This window comes from Eptatretus burgeri, chromosome 9, assembly GCF_056783735.1.
Source record: "Eptatretus burgeri isolate ZD-2024b chromosome 9, Ebu_testis_v1, whole genome shotgun sequence".
Taxonomy (NCBI): Eukaryota; Metazoa; Chordata; class Myxini; order Myxiniformes; family Myxinidae; genus Eptatretus; species Eptatretus burgeri.
Window position 1 is genome coordinate 71,606,934 of NC_140969.1, and position 14,153 is coordinate 71,621,086.

The following is a 14,153-nucleotide window of genomic DNA, read 5'->3' on the forward strand; positions in this document are numbered from 1 at the left end:
CTCAATGATAGTTTTTTTTTTTCTTCACTTTCCTCACTCATATCATCGAAGGCCTGATCATCATACCTATGAATCACTGGATACATTGCAATGCTCATTAAATGCCCGGAGATGCCAGCGTTCATGGCATTTTTGCATTTCCACACACATTTCCTCTAGAACAGTGGTTCCCAACCTTTTTTCTGTCATTTCCCCCTGCACCCAATTCAACCATCCAGATTTCCCCCTTCATGTGTATGAGAGAAAGAACAGTTAAAACACACTGAGACTATTGACTAATTTATTTTTCAAATGCACTAACACGGCTAACATTAAATTGTATTGAATAAGAACACAGCATTTTAGAGTGACTTCTGGCATTGTTTGCCGTTCACGAGTCCTTCAATGTCTGGGGGAGTTATGGAGAGCGCACAGCGAAGATCCGCCTCCACCTCCCACTTGTTGCGTGCCTTTGTTTTGAGGTGTACCAGTGCTGAAAATCCTGTCTCACACAGGTAGGTGGAAGAAAACTGGACCAATATCCGCAGAGCATTGGTCGCAAGAAGCGGGTAGGTTCCTCGGACTTGGGTCCAAAACTCTTCCAGTTCCATATTCTGGAAGGCATCCTTCGCTGTAGAGTCGTTTTTCAAGTCCAGGAACTCTTCCTGCCACGCTTCTGGCAAATCATCAACGTTCCTCTGAAATGGGTCTCTGATAAGCTTGTTCTCGTTTGTGATCCCGGGAAGTAATACTTGAATTCTTCCTCCAAGCCTTCGAGGTGTTGTTTGATATCCTCGGCTATTGGATCAGGCAGACCATCCTCCATATCCTCCACACATTCGTTCAGAGCGAGGAATGAGGAAAAACTTCCACTCCCCGCTCTTTTCTTCCACAGTTCCAGTTTAGCCACGAAAGCTCTGATCTTGTCCGACTGAAAAAGAATGTTGGTCCCTTTGCCCTGCAGTTTCCTGTTGAGCTCGTTCAATGCACTGAAAATATCGGACAAGTAGGACAGCCGCACATGGAAAAACTCACCCTTCAACGCCTCCAGAAGCACAACATTCTCTTGGGCCCGAAGGAAGGCTACCACCTCATCAAACAATTCCAGGACTCGCTGCAACATGTTTCCCTTTGAGAGCCACCTCACCTGAGTATGAAACAGCAACGATTCGTGGTCGGCTTCCATGCCTTCACAGAGCCGACGGAACAGCCGAGCGTTCAGAGCGGAACCCTTGATAAAGTTGACGACTTTGATGACAGTCTCGAGATGCTGCTTGAAGTTCTTGGGGAGAGTTCTCGAAGCAAGCGCCTCTTTGTGGATCAGACAGTGTGTCGATTCCACTGCCGGATTCTTTTGCTTGACGAGCGTGACGAACCCCGATCGAGAGCCGAGCATGGCTGGGGCACCATCCGTGCACACCCCAACCAGAGAGTCCCAGCTGATGTTGCTGTCTTCGAAAAAGTCATTGATAAGGTCCATCACATCCTGAGCTTTGGTCGTGGTCTGGAGAGGTTTGCAGAAGAGGAATTCTTCTGCAATTCCTTTTTCAGTGGTATAATGAACAAAGACCAACAGCTGGGACAGATTCGCAACATCTGTCGATTCGTCGAGTTGAATCGAAAAAAACTGACCCTCGAACCTTCTGAACAACTTGGTTCTTGATGCTCTCAGCCATATCATTGATCCGTGACCGAATGGTGTTGTTTGAAAGGGAAATCTGGGTCATCTTGTTGTGGGCAGCCTCACCAAGGACCAACTTCACGCACTGCAGCATACAGGGCTTCACCAATGTTTCACCAATTGTGTGTGGTTTCTTCTCCCTCGCAATCTTGTACGAGACTTCGTATGACGCTTTCACAATAGCGTCCGTTTGCTGACGAAACGTTCCAGTTGAGTCCAGTCTCATCTTCTTCAGATAATTTTGTTTCAGCTTGAAGTGTTCACGATCCTTGTTCTGTAGTTCGGGATGGCATCCTTGAAGGTGTTGCTTCATCTGGAATGGATTCATGCTACCATTCCCCAAGGTCTTTGTGCAGATGACACATTGTGGCAGATGTTCCCCGTTATTCACAACGAACGTAAAACCGAAGTCTAGATATGCTTCTGAATATATCCGTTTTTTCGACATGATCACTTGCGGACCTGAAAAGAATGAGAGATCATATTAAGACATGTAATAGAAAAGAACAAACTAAAAAAGAAGAAAGAAAATAAAACATAAGAATGAAAGGGGGTAAAGTTCAGGAAACGGGTACTCCTGAGAAGAGAAGAACAGAAGGCTATTACTGGAAATTATTTTCTAATTATTTTCTGATAATTTCCAGAATTTTAATTCCAGACTAGAATTTCCCCCTGAAACACCCAAATTTCCCCCCTGGGGGAAATTTCCCCCCCGGTTGGGAACCCGTACTCTAGAATCTCTTAATCTGAGCCAAGTTTCAAAATTTAAACTTCTTCGTTGACCTCAGCATGAGTTACAACTGTGAAAAAAAGTGTTCATTTGTCCAATTGAGAAATTGCTCGACATTCCAGGTGTCTCTGGGTACAGTGTTGATATGACTCATCGGCGATTGCTAATCGCTTTCCAAGCTAGCTGTTCCTTCTCAATCATTTCATTGGAGTGCTTGCTTGAATGCTTAAGCTACTTAGTGAGCACTACATAAGCTGCTTGGTTGTTTGTTCCCAAGCCATGCATGGCCTTACATGGCAAAAGTATTCACACTGTCACTGAATATATTGATCAACTTGAACAAAGTTCAGGCCCGACTTGCCCGTGTTTGGCCCCGGGTTGTGGTGCGGTCGCCCGGGCAATGGCTCATTCGCTGAAAATGTGTAATTTTATTTTGATGTTTCTCCTTTTTGTATGATCTTCTTTCATGAAACGACCCATCACTTTGAAATAGATAGATACATGTAAAAAAATTAAATGTTTCGTTTGTAAAAGTTTCTTCAACCGTTTCATTTGAGTGCTTGCCTAAGTGCTTTAGCCACTTGGTAAGTGCTCTTCAAGCTTTGATCTCTACAAGCTTCCATGGTGATACTGCAGCTCAGTTCTCTATGGGGACATCTCTGGAGTTAGAAAGGCAAAACAAATTAGATGATTACAATGAGTAAAAAATGTTTTCATTTGGAACAAAGCAATGAATCTCCACATCATAGCAGGATAGCTGAAAGGTATGTGCACTCACTCCAAGGTGTCTATCCTGGGTTTGAATCCCAACCCAGCTGTAAACTGTCACCTCGGTATTTCATGTGTGTGCCATCTCTCAGATGGGCATTAAACTGGACGTCACATCTGCCGGAATCCCTGCTCTCCTCTCCCCCTCCCGTCTCCCCATCTACACTTTCCCCTCCCTTCTACCACCCTCTCTCTCGCTCTCCCACCCCCCTCTTCTTCTCTCCCACCCCTCTCCCTCTGACCCCTCCATCCTCCCTCCTTTCCCTGACTTTTCTCTCCCCCACTTTATCTCCCCCTCCCCGCTCCCTCTCCCCCTCTTTTCTTCTCCTCCACCTTCCTCTCCCTGCATCACCCCTCCTCTCCCTCTCTCCCACCCCTCTCCCTCTCTCCCACCCCTCTCCCTCTCTCCTACCCCTCTCCCTCTACAACCCCCTCTCCCCTCTCCCCCTCTTTTTTTTCTCCCCCACCTTCCGCTCACCCCTTTCCTCTCTCCTTCCTTTCACTCCCACCCCTCTCCCTCTATCTCTCCCACCCTTCTCCATCTCCCCCCACCCCTCCTCCCCCACCCTTTTCCCTCTGTTAAGGTGACTGTTAAGGACTGATGGTTTCGTTTTTAATTTAAAACGGCTTCCCCAGAGTGTATCATGATCAATCAGATTCAGTGAGCCTCTCGGAGGAGTGTGAAGGTTGCTGCATGTGTGAGCATGCATGCATGCAGATAGGCCTTTGCCAGGTAGATAGTGCGGGTTTTAAATGCTCCCACCTGGTTTTATATACAACCCGGTGGTTAAAAAGAAAATGTTGCTGTTTGGGCGCATTTTATCGCCCTTCCCTTCCCATCCCCTCATGCTTCCCTCTTCCCAAACTTCCTCCCCTCTCCAACCCCCATGGACATCCCCAGGAAATCTCTGCATGCTGCATCAACATGCTGTTTTTTATGTACCCCATTTCATTCAATCTTGAATTACTCCTGCCCATGCCACTTTTCCACAAGTTCCATTACCAAACACAAGTCGAGAGCCCCTGCCCCCTTTCCTCATCAAGTCCCCAACCAAACGCAAGGACTGAATCCCATCCCCACACACTTACCTCCTCCCAAACCCCCTCCCGTTCTCCACTTCCCGTTTCTCCTCTATTCCATCCTCCTCGCTCCCACTCCCACTCCCCCCTTTCCTGGAGTGTATAGCGACTTTTGGTGGGGCGGCACTTTCCTCACCCCCCTTCCTCACTTTATTTTTCCTTACTCACCCCCTCCTCGCTCCTCTCCTTTTTTGCCCTTTGCCCCCCCCCCTCAATATTCCCATCAGCGAAGCGATGGGTTTTGTTTGCTGGGATATATATATATATACATATATATATATATATATATATATATATATATATATATATATATATATATATATATATATATATATATATATATATATATATATATATATATATATATATACAATGGGGAGAACAAGTATTTGATACACTGCCGATTTAGCAGGTTTTCACACTAACATAGCACGTAGAGGTCTGTAATTTTTATCATAGGTACACTTCAACTGTGAAAGACGGAATCTAAAACAAAAATCCTGAAAATCACATTGTATGATTTTTAAATAATTACTTTCCATTTTATTGCATGAAATAAGTATTTGATACATCAGAAAAACAGAACTTAAGATTTGGTACAGAAACCTTTGTTTGCAATTTCAGAGATCAGACGTTTCCTAATGTTCTTAACCAGGTTTGCACAGACTGCAGCAGGGATTTTGGCTCATTCCTCCATACAGATCTTCTCCAGATCGTTCAGGTTTCGGTGCTGTCGCTGGGCAACATTGACTTTCAGCTCCCTCCAAAGATTTTCGATTGGGTTCAGGTCTGGAGACTGGCTAGGCCATTCCAGGACCTTGAGATGCTTCTTACAGAGCCACTCCTTAGTTGCCCTGGCTGTGTGTTTCAGGTCGTTGTCATGCTGGAAGACCCAGCCACGCCCCATCTTCAATGCTCTTGTTGAGGGAAGGAGGTTGTTGGCCAAGATCTCGCGATACATGGCCCCATCCATCCTCTCCTCAATACGGTGCAGTCGTCCTGTCCCCTTTGCAGAAAAGCATCCCCAAAGAATGATGTTTCCACCTCCATGCTTCACGGTTGGGATGGTGTTCTTGGGGTTGTACTCATCCTTCTTCTTCTTCCAAACACGGCGAGTGGAGTTTAAACCAAAAAGCTCTATTTTGGTCTCATCAGACCACATGACCTTCTCCTATTCCTCCTCTGGATCATCAGATGGTCATTGTCAAACTTCAGACGGGCCTGGACATGCGCTGGCTTGAGCAGAGGGACCTTGCGTGTGCTGCAGGATTTTAATCCATGATGGCGTAGTGTGTTACTTATGGTTTTCTTTGATACTGTGGTCCCAGCTCTCTTCAGGTCATTGACCAGGTCCTGCCGTGTAGTTCTGGGCTGATCCCTCACCTTTCTCATGATCATTGAGGCTCCACGAGGTGAGATCTTGCATGGAGCCCCAGACCTAGGGAGAGTGACTTATCTTGAACTTCTTCCATTTTCTAATAAATGCACCAACAGTTGTTGCCTTCTCACCAAGCTGCTTGCCTATTGTCCTGTAGCCCATCCCAGCCTTGTGCAAGTCTACAATTTTGTCCCTGATGTCCTGAGACAGCTCTCTGCTCTTGCCCATTGTGGAGAGGTTGAAGTCTGAATGATTGAGTGTGGACAGCTGTCTTTTATGCAGATAACAAGTTCAAACAGGTGCAGTTAATACAGGTAATGAGTGGAGAATGGGAGGGCTTCTTAAAGACAAAACTAACAGGTCTGTGAGAGCCGGAATTCTTACTGGTTGGTAGGTGATCAAATACTTATTTCATGCAATAAAATGCAAATTAATTATTTAAAAATCATACAATGTGATTTTCAGGATTTTTGTTTTAGATTCCGTCTTTCACAGTTGAAGTGTACCTATGATAAAAATTTCAGACCTCCACGTGCTTTGTAAGTGGGAAAACCTGCAAAATCGGCAGTGTATCAAATACTTGTTCTCCCCACTGTATATATACACACACATACACGAGGTGTGTTCAAAAAGTATCCAACCTTAATTTTTCGTGTGTAAACAAATGAAGCTATGGAGGCGTTGTTTGGTGCACGTATATAGGCGATCCTAATCCGTATGCGTGAATATTTTCCCACCTGCAGAAGCTGTCAATCGCCGACAGACCGCCGATGAGTGAGGAAGTGTAAGTGAGCGCCGTCGGATTTTCGTTTTTGACAAAATGACGGAAAAACTTGAACAACGCTACTGTATCACATATTGTGTAAAGCTTGGCGATTCCCAAGTGGAAATGATCTGCAAGATTCAACAGGCATTCGGGAATGAAGCAATGGGCACCACACAGATAAAAGAGTGGTACAACCGCTTCAAAGATGGTCGCACTTCAGTGGAAAGTGAAGCACGTTCTGGTAGGCCCTCAACATCCCAAAATGAGATCGTCATTAACCAAGTGAGGACCCTGCTGATGCAGGATCGTCGAATCACGATCAGAGAACTTGCAGACGAAGCGGGCGTCAGCATTGGATCCGTTCATTCCATTGTGACTGAGGATTTGGGCTTAAGGAGAATCTCAGCGAAGTTCGTGCCAAAGCTGCGAATGATCGAGCAGAAGCAACTCCGTTTGGAGATCGCACAGGACATGCTGGAGACTGTGAACAGCGATCCCAACTTCTTCAACACAGTGATCACTAGTGATGAGACCTGGGTTTATGGGTACGACCCAGAAACCAAGTTCCAGTCATCACAGTGGAAGCATCCAACATCCCCGAGGCCAAAAAAAGCAAGGAAGGTCCGCAGCAATGTCAAAGTCATGCTGACCGTCTTCTTTGACTCCAGTGGCGTGGTTCATCACGAGTACGCACCACACGGCACAACCATCACCAAAGAGTACTACCAAGAGGTACTGTGTCACCTTTGTCACGCTGTGCGACGCAAACGGCCGGAGCTGTGGGCAGCTGTCAATTGTCAGCTCCATCACGATAACGCACCCGCCCATTCTTGACATTTGATACAGAGTTTCCTGGCCAAACACAACACACCTGTGCTTCATCAGGCTCCCTACTCTCCCAAAATGGCTCCGTGTGACTTCTGGCTTTTCCCCAAGCTGAAAATGCCCCTGAAAGGGACCAGATTTCAGTCCAGAGAAGACATCATGCAGAATGCGATGGACCAGCTGCGCGCCATCCCAAAAGAGGCGTTCCAGCGCTGCTTCCGACAGTGGCAGAACCGTTGGGAGAAGTGTGTGGCAGCCCAAGGGGACAACTTTGAAGGAGATTAGTGCAAGTTTGTTGTATCTGGATACGAGTATTTTTTTATGAACAAAGGTCGGATACTTTTGAACACACCTCGTGCATATATATATATATATATATATATATATATATATATATATATATATATATATATATATATATATATATATATATATATATATATATATATATATATATATATATCCCTGGTGATGTCCCTGCACCTGCCACACTGCAACCCCTCCCCAGTGAAATTATATCGATAAACATGCATTTAATTGATGTGGTAATTGTTGTCGATAGGTTGCAGGCGTGAGGAGCCAAACGGCCTCTTCCTGCGTCAAAATTCCTTGTGTATCCTTGTTTTTCCTTGAAGCAGGACAAGCATGAACGAGCACGAGCCAAGGTGGCATATCGTCCTCGTGTGCGGTACGTCGAGCAATCTGGCCTGACCAAGTCCTTCCAAAGTTCTGTATTTTTAGATCCTCGTGGAGGATCTCGAAGTCTTACTCACGTTGTTGTTCTTCATCTTCTTCTTGTGGACTTTTTTGTTTCACAGCCTCCAGTTTTCATCGAAACTTCCTGAAACTTGGCATAGAAACATGTAAAAAATACCCTGCGCAAACAGTAACCATCTCCAATTTTGAAAATTCCTCCTAGAAAAAATAGTTTTGACATCAAAATATCTCCGCTAATGGAAATCACCTAAAAAATTATCTCCAAAACTGGGCAAGCTTTTTGAATTCTGTATGCGGGAATCGAACAGGGCATGAGCAGAGATGAATTACCGCACATATGATACATCACTATGACGTCATATCAATTTTTATGACGTCATTCCTATTTTTTTGTTTCACAACCCAGAGTTTTCATCGGATCTTCGTGAAACTTGCCATGTATATGCAGAAAGCCCACGCGCAGGCAGTAACCATCTCCGATTTTGGAAATTCTTCCAGGAAAAAAAGTTGACGTCATAATATCGCTGCTAATGGAAATCGCCTATACCATTATGTCCGAAACTAGGCAAGCCGTTTGAATTTTGTTTGCGGGAATCAAGCCGGGCATTAGCACAGATATAATTGATCGCAAACCTGATACATCACAATGACGTCATATTCGTTTTTATGACGTCATCATTAAGAGGACGAGGATCTTAGCTCATTTGAGCTTGTTCTTTACAATGCCCAGTGTCAGTGTTTTCGCATTTTAATGCTCCTTTACCCAGACGGTTACAAAGATATATTTGACACGTAATGAGCATAAAGTGAAATGGAAAGCCTTGGTTTGAGGCCGGTGGACGATGGCTGCTACTCAAACTGCTGACCCTTAAATCACTTGCGCAATGACACAGTTAAAGTAACTGGTGAAGGATTCTCCTGTAAACGTGCGTTTTTACAGCACTCTTCCTTTTCCCCTCTTCCGTCCAATCCACACCCTTCCTTCCTTCCTTCCTTCCTTCCTCCCCTTCCCGTCCTCAATTGACACCCCTTGTGGAGACATCCCAGTGCAGTGCATCGTGCCCATTGATTATGTGACATGCACTTCGCTGTCGAGTAAAATGATGATCCAACTTTTAAAACATAAAACAATAACATTCGGTGTTAACAACACAGAATGTTATTGTTTGTCTCTTTTATTTGTCCTTCTCTCTCTGTTGAGTGCAGGATTCCGAGGCAGTTTCTTGGCTTGCTCACAATCACACGGGTCACCACTCCTTACGCAAGATACTCGACTGAGTGTGCAGGAATTAGTAATTTGTTCCGAGTGACGGAGATAGCTCGCCCACTCTCCTGGAAAGGCACCATGGGATCTTTAACATCCACCAAATAATGCTGACCGGCAGATCCTCCAGCTTCATGTCCATCCGAGGGACGGCACACACAATGAAGTGTCACCTTTCCTGCAAGACACCAGGATGGCAGTTTATAGCTGGGTCGAGATTCAAACCCAGGCTACGTAGGTCAGAGGCGAGCGCGCAGACGTCTACGAGTTTTGGGTATATCTGTAAGTACGATTGTTGGTTTATTAACCTTTATTCAGATCATAATGAAAACCAGGCCTCTTGTTTAAAGAGAACTGTCAACGACTGATAGTTTGACAAACTTGCCAAAACGTCAACCCTCCGAGATGTTTCGTCATCAGTCGAAGTTTCGACCGTCCACGTCTTTGCTCTTCCTTCTCCAAAAGTAATTTCCTTTGCGGAATATCACCACCATCACACATGGCCTGTTTCTTTCAAATATTACTTAGTTCTGGGAAATCCCACAATGCTTAGTGTGTTGGTTAATCAGGAAATCCTGCACTACAGACTCCAAGTGTGTGAAAGTGATATCAGATGCAATCAGTCAATGCTGGCCCAAGTTTCTTTACCAATAACAATGGCGGTGCTGACTCCGTACAGACCGAACAGTGCGATTCCTGAGATCCTTCTCTGAAAGACGGGATGCTTCACAATGCAGCACCTATCACGAATAAGGATAAAAGAGGATGGTCGCTCAATAGCACAAAGTACATCATCTAAACTCAGGGTGGTAAAATATGAGGATATATTTTACGAACTCGTGGGGTCTCATGTTTTGCTGAACAAAGGGCGGAGGAGCTCCTTGTGAGCCAACGGCCATCCAGATCTAGTGCCCAACTGTGTCTGCGGACGTCCTCCTGCAGTTGGGTTACTTTTTTATTCGGAGGTTGGTGGCAGGATTTGCACTCTGGCCACTGTAAAACTCCTCATTCCGCAAAAAAATCTGAAAAGCCACTTTGTGGGAGTACCTCCTGTGCAGCTTCCCTTCGCAGGGCAGCTCACCGGATGATGGGATTGGGGCAAAGCCTTCGGGACCCCCAATCTTTGAGGAAAGGAGGGAAACGACCAGTAACCTCCCTGGGTCAGATTGCGGAAGAGTGTGTCGGAGTGGTGCTGAGGTGTCATCCACCAGACGGCGGTCTCCTTGGGTTAACCTGAGGCGGTCCCTTCAGGTGGGTGCCTGGAATGTCCTATCCCAAAGAGAGGATGATCACCTGTCTCTGTTATCATCTGAGCTCAAGCGTTTGGACATCGGCATTGCAGCTCTCTCTGAGGTTCGGAGACCGGATTGCGGCGAGATAATGGTGGGTGGTTACACCTACTAAATGGTCTGGTCGCTCTGATGGTTACCATACTCAAGGAGTTGCTGTCGCTGTGTCCAATAAGCTGACCCCAATGATAATTGAGGTAACACCGGTCAACGAGCGTATGATGAGACAAAGGATTCATCACTCCTTAGGTGTCATTTCCCTGGTCTCTGTCTATGCTCCAACTGAGGCGAGTGATCTCACCGTGAAGGATGCATTCTACGCCACACTCGAGTCTGTGGTTGATCAGTGCCCCAGACGAGATACACTTCTAGTCTTGGGGGATTTCAATGCATCGACTGGAACTGATCGGGATGGTTATGAGACGTGTTGGTCCCCATGGGTCAGGAACTATGAATCAGAAAAGCACTAAGTTCCTTGACTTTGCAAGAAGTCATGGACTTAGGGTGGCCAGTTCATGGTTTCAGCGCCCACAAGCTCATCGCTGGACTTGGTATTCCAACGCTGGTGGTGTGGCAAAGGAGATTGACCATGTCCTCGTTGACGGTCGCTGGAGGATGATCCACAACTGCAGGGTCTACCGGAGTGCTCAGTTCCTCAATACTGACCATCAGCTTGTTGTAGCAACTCTAAAGCTGCACCTTAAATCCTGGAGAATGGTACCATCCCATCCTAGGCTGGATGTTGGCAAGCTCAAGGATGAGAGAGTAGCTGAGGAGTTTGCGAACAGGCTGAGTGGACATTTGGGGTGTCTGGGTGCTTTGGGGGGTCCTGAAGAGTTATGGATTACCTTCAAGACCACATTCCTTGATGTTGCCGGTGGATGCCTTGGAACTCACCGCAGGGCAAAGAAGAATTTTCTCTCTCAAGGGACACTGGATACCATTGACCAGAGTCGCAGGGCCAGGCTGAATGGCAGAGCTGAACTGTTCAGGGAGCTGAGGCGTAAAACTGTACGTGCACTAATGGTGGACAAGGAGGCCTATGTGCGAGGAATCTGTGAGGGGGTAGAGCATCACCTGTGGACAGGTGATTCTCGTCCCGCTTTCAGGGGAATTCGCGCATTGCGTTCATCCAAGCCCATCCCTCGGAGCACTGCAGTTAGAGCAGAGAGTGGTAGGCTCTTAACAGAGGAGTCTGAAGTGAAGGCCCGCTGGGCCGGTTACTTTGAGCGGTTGTACGAGGCTCATCCACCAGCTATAGAGTTGGACGTCAATGGTGTTCCAATCCCTGTTGCTGACCCTCCAATCAATTGTGGTCCACCTTCACTTGTGGAAATACGGGCTGTGGTGAACCGGTTGAAACAGGTTAAAGCTCCAGGGATCTGTGGCATCCATGCCGAACTTCTCAAGGCTGGTGAAAATGCTGCACTGATGTCGTTGCATGCAGTTTTGTGCTCTGCCTGGAAAACAGGCATCATCCCAACTGATTGGAAGAGGGGCCTTGTTGTCCCTCTCTGGAAAGGGAAGGGTGATCGCCAAGACTGCAACAACTACCGAGGGGTGACGCTGCTCTCAGTGCTGGGCAAGGTCTTTGCTCGGATAATTCTTGATAGGGTTCGCCACCATCTGCTTGAGCACCATCGTCCAGAGCAGTCAGGCTTTACACCAAAGAGGTCAACGATTGACCATATCCTTGCTCTTCGTGTCCTCACCGAACGCAGACGAGAGTTTCGGCAGGGGCTGCTTGCAGCCTATGTTGATCTCTGCAAAGCGTTCGATTCAGTGAATCGGGAAGCCCTCTGGAGGATTCTTGGTCTTCGTGGGGTGCCACCAAAACTGATCGATCTGATGTCTGAACTCTACTCTTGTGCTGAGAGTGCTGTGAAGTGTGGTGGTACCATCTCTGACTCATTTCCAGTTGTTGCTGGAGTTCGTCAGGGGTGTGTACTGGCCCCCACACTTTTCAGCACTTGTATGGACTGGATTTTAGGGAGGATGTCGGAGAGATCAAGCTGTGGTGCATCGTTTGGGAATGTCAAGATTTCGGACCTTGATTTCGCAGATGATGCAGTCATCTTTGCGGAGACTTTAGATATCCTTTAGCGGGCCCTCGAGGTGCTGAATGAGGAGTCGGAGCCGCTGGGATTACGGGTTTCTTGGGTCAAAACTAAGATCCAGGCTTTCAATGACATCTTGGATGCTGCTGTCCTGTCTGTGCCTGTTTGTGGTGAGGATGTTGAGGTCGTGGAGAGATTCACTTTCCTTGGCAGTGATATTCATGTCTCTGCTGGCTGTGAGTCAGAGGTCAATAGACGTCTGGGTCGGGCCTGGGGAGTCATGGATTCACTGGATCATGGGGTGTGGCGCTGCCGGTACCTGTGCAGGAGGACGAAAGTCCGAGTCTTCAGGTCCTTGGTGCTTCCAGTCTTGCTCTATGGATGCGAGACTTGGACTCTGACCAAGGATCTGAGACGGAGACTTAATTCCTTTGATACCAGGTCTCTTCGGAGAATCCTTGGCTATCGCTGGTCAGATTTTGTGTCCAACGAGCGGTTGCTGAGAGAGACTCGGATGAGATTTGTTACCTGCATGATCGGTGAGTGTCAGTTGCGGCTGTATGGACATGTGGCTCGTTTTCCTGACGCTGATCCTGCTCACCAGATTCTCTCAGCGAGGGAGTCTCGTGAGTGGAGGAGGCCAATGGGCCGACCACGTGCCTCGTGGTTGCAGCAGGTTGACCAGCATCTCAAGGAGATGGGGATGGGCCTGGCATCTGCCTGGGGGAAGGCCAGATGGAGGCCTCTGGAGTACAGGCGGAAAGTGGAAGCAGCAACGTGCTGTTCTGGCACATGCTCCCATACCTGACCTGACCTGACGGAGGGATGGATATCTTTTTGTCTACATCGGCAAGGCTCGTGGAAGAGCGAGTACACTGAATGGATCAGAACACAATAGGACAAAAGGAAGAGATAGAGATATAGAGATATAGAGATATAGAGATATAGAGATATAGAGATATAGAGATATAGAGATATAGAGATATATATATAGAGATATATATATATATATATATATATATATATATATATATATATATATATATATATATATATATATATATATATATATATATATATATATATATATATATATATATATCACTGACCTGTCTGTAATGGTGAAGTGATAGGCCCATAGACTCAGCTTCATCGTGGGAGATTCCAATAATCTTAAAGGCCTTGTTTTCAATGGCGTTGAGCTGAGCAAGATGTGAGGCAGGGGAGCCAGCCCAGAGGGGAGAGCAGTACTCCATAAAGCTTTAGATGAAGGCCTTGTAGGTGGATAAGAGTTCAGGGGTGCCATGGAAGGACTTCTTCATATGATCGAGGCTGGCTTTGGAGGCCGACTTTGAAATGCGGTTTGCCCAAGAAAGGTCATGGCTGACAGCGAGACCCACGAGTATTAATGACTGAACTTACCTGAGGGGATTGTTGAGAGAGTAAAATGGGGGGTGCGGAGGGGGGTCATAATCGAACATCAAAAAAGGGGAAAAAACACTAAAATGGATGGTGTGTGTGTGTATGTGTATGTGTATGTGTATGTGTATGTGTATGTGTGTGGGGCATGTTTTTTGTGGAGTCTCCTGGAGCTTTCTAATGTGGAGTGCGAAACACCG

General features: G+C 46.5%; 1 pseudogene across 1 annotated transcript in view; it reads right to left on the minus strand.

Annotated features, from left to right (window-relative positions):
- Positions 1 to 499: 499 nt before the first annotated feature.
- LOC147020333 (protein FAM200C-like) overlaps positions 500 to 14,153 on the minus strand; it is a 46,996-nt pseudogene continuing 33,342 nt past the window's right edge. The window contains exon 2 of the transcript XR_015061768.1: positions 500 to 2,122. The product of XR_015061768.1 is annotated as a protein FAM200C-like (transcript). The remainder of the gene's footprint in view (positions 2,123 to 14,153) is intronic.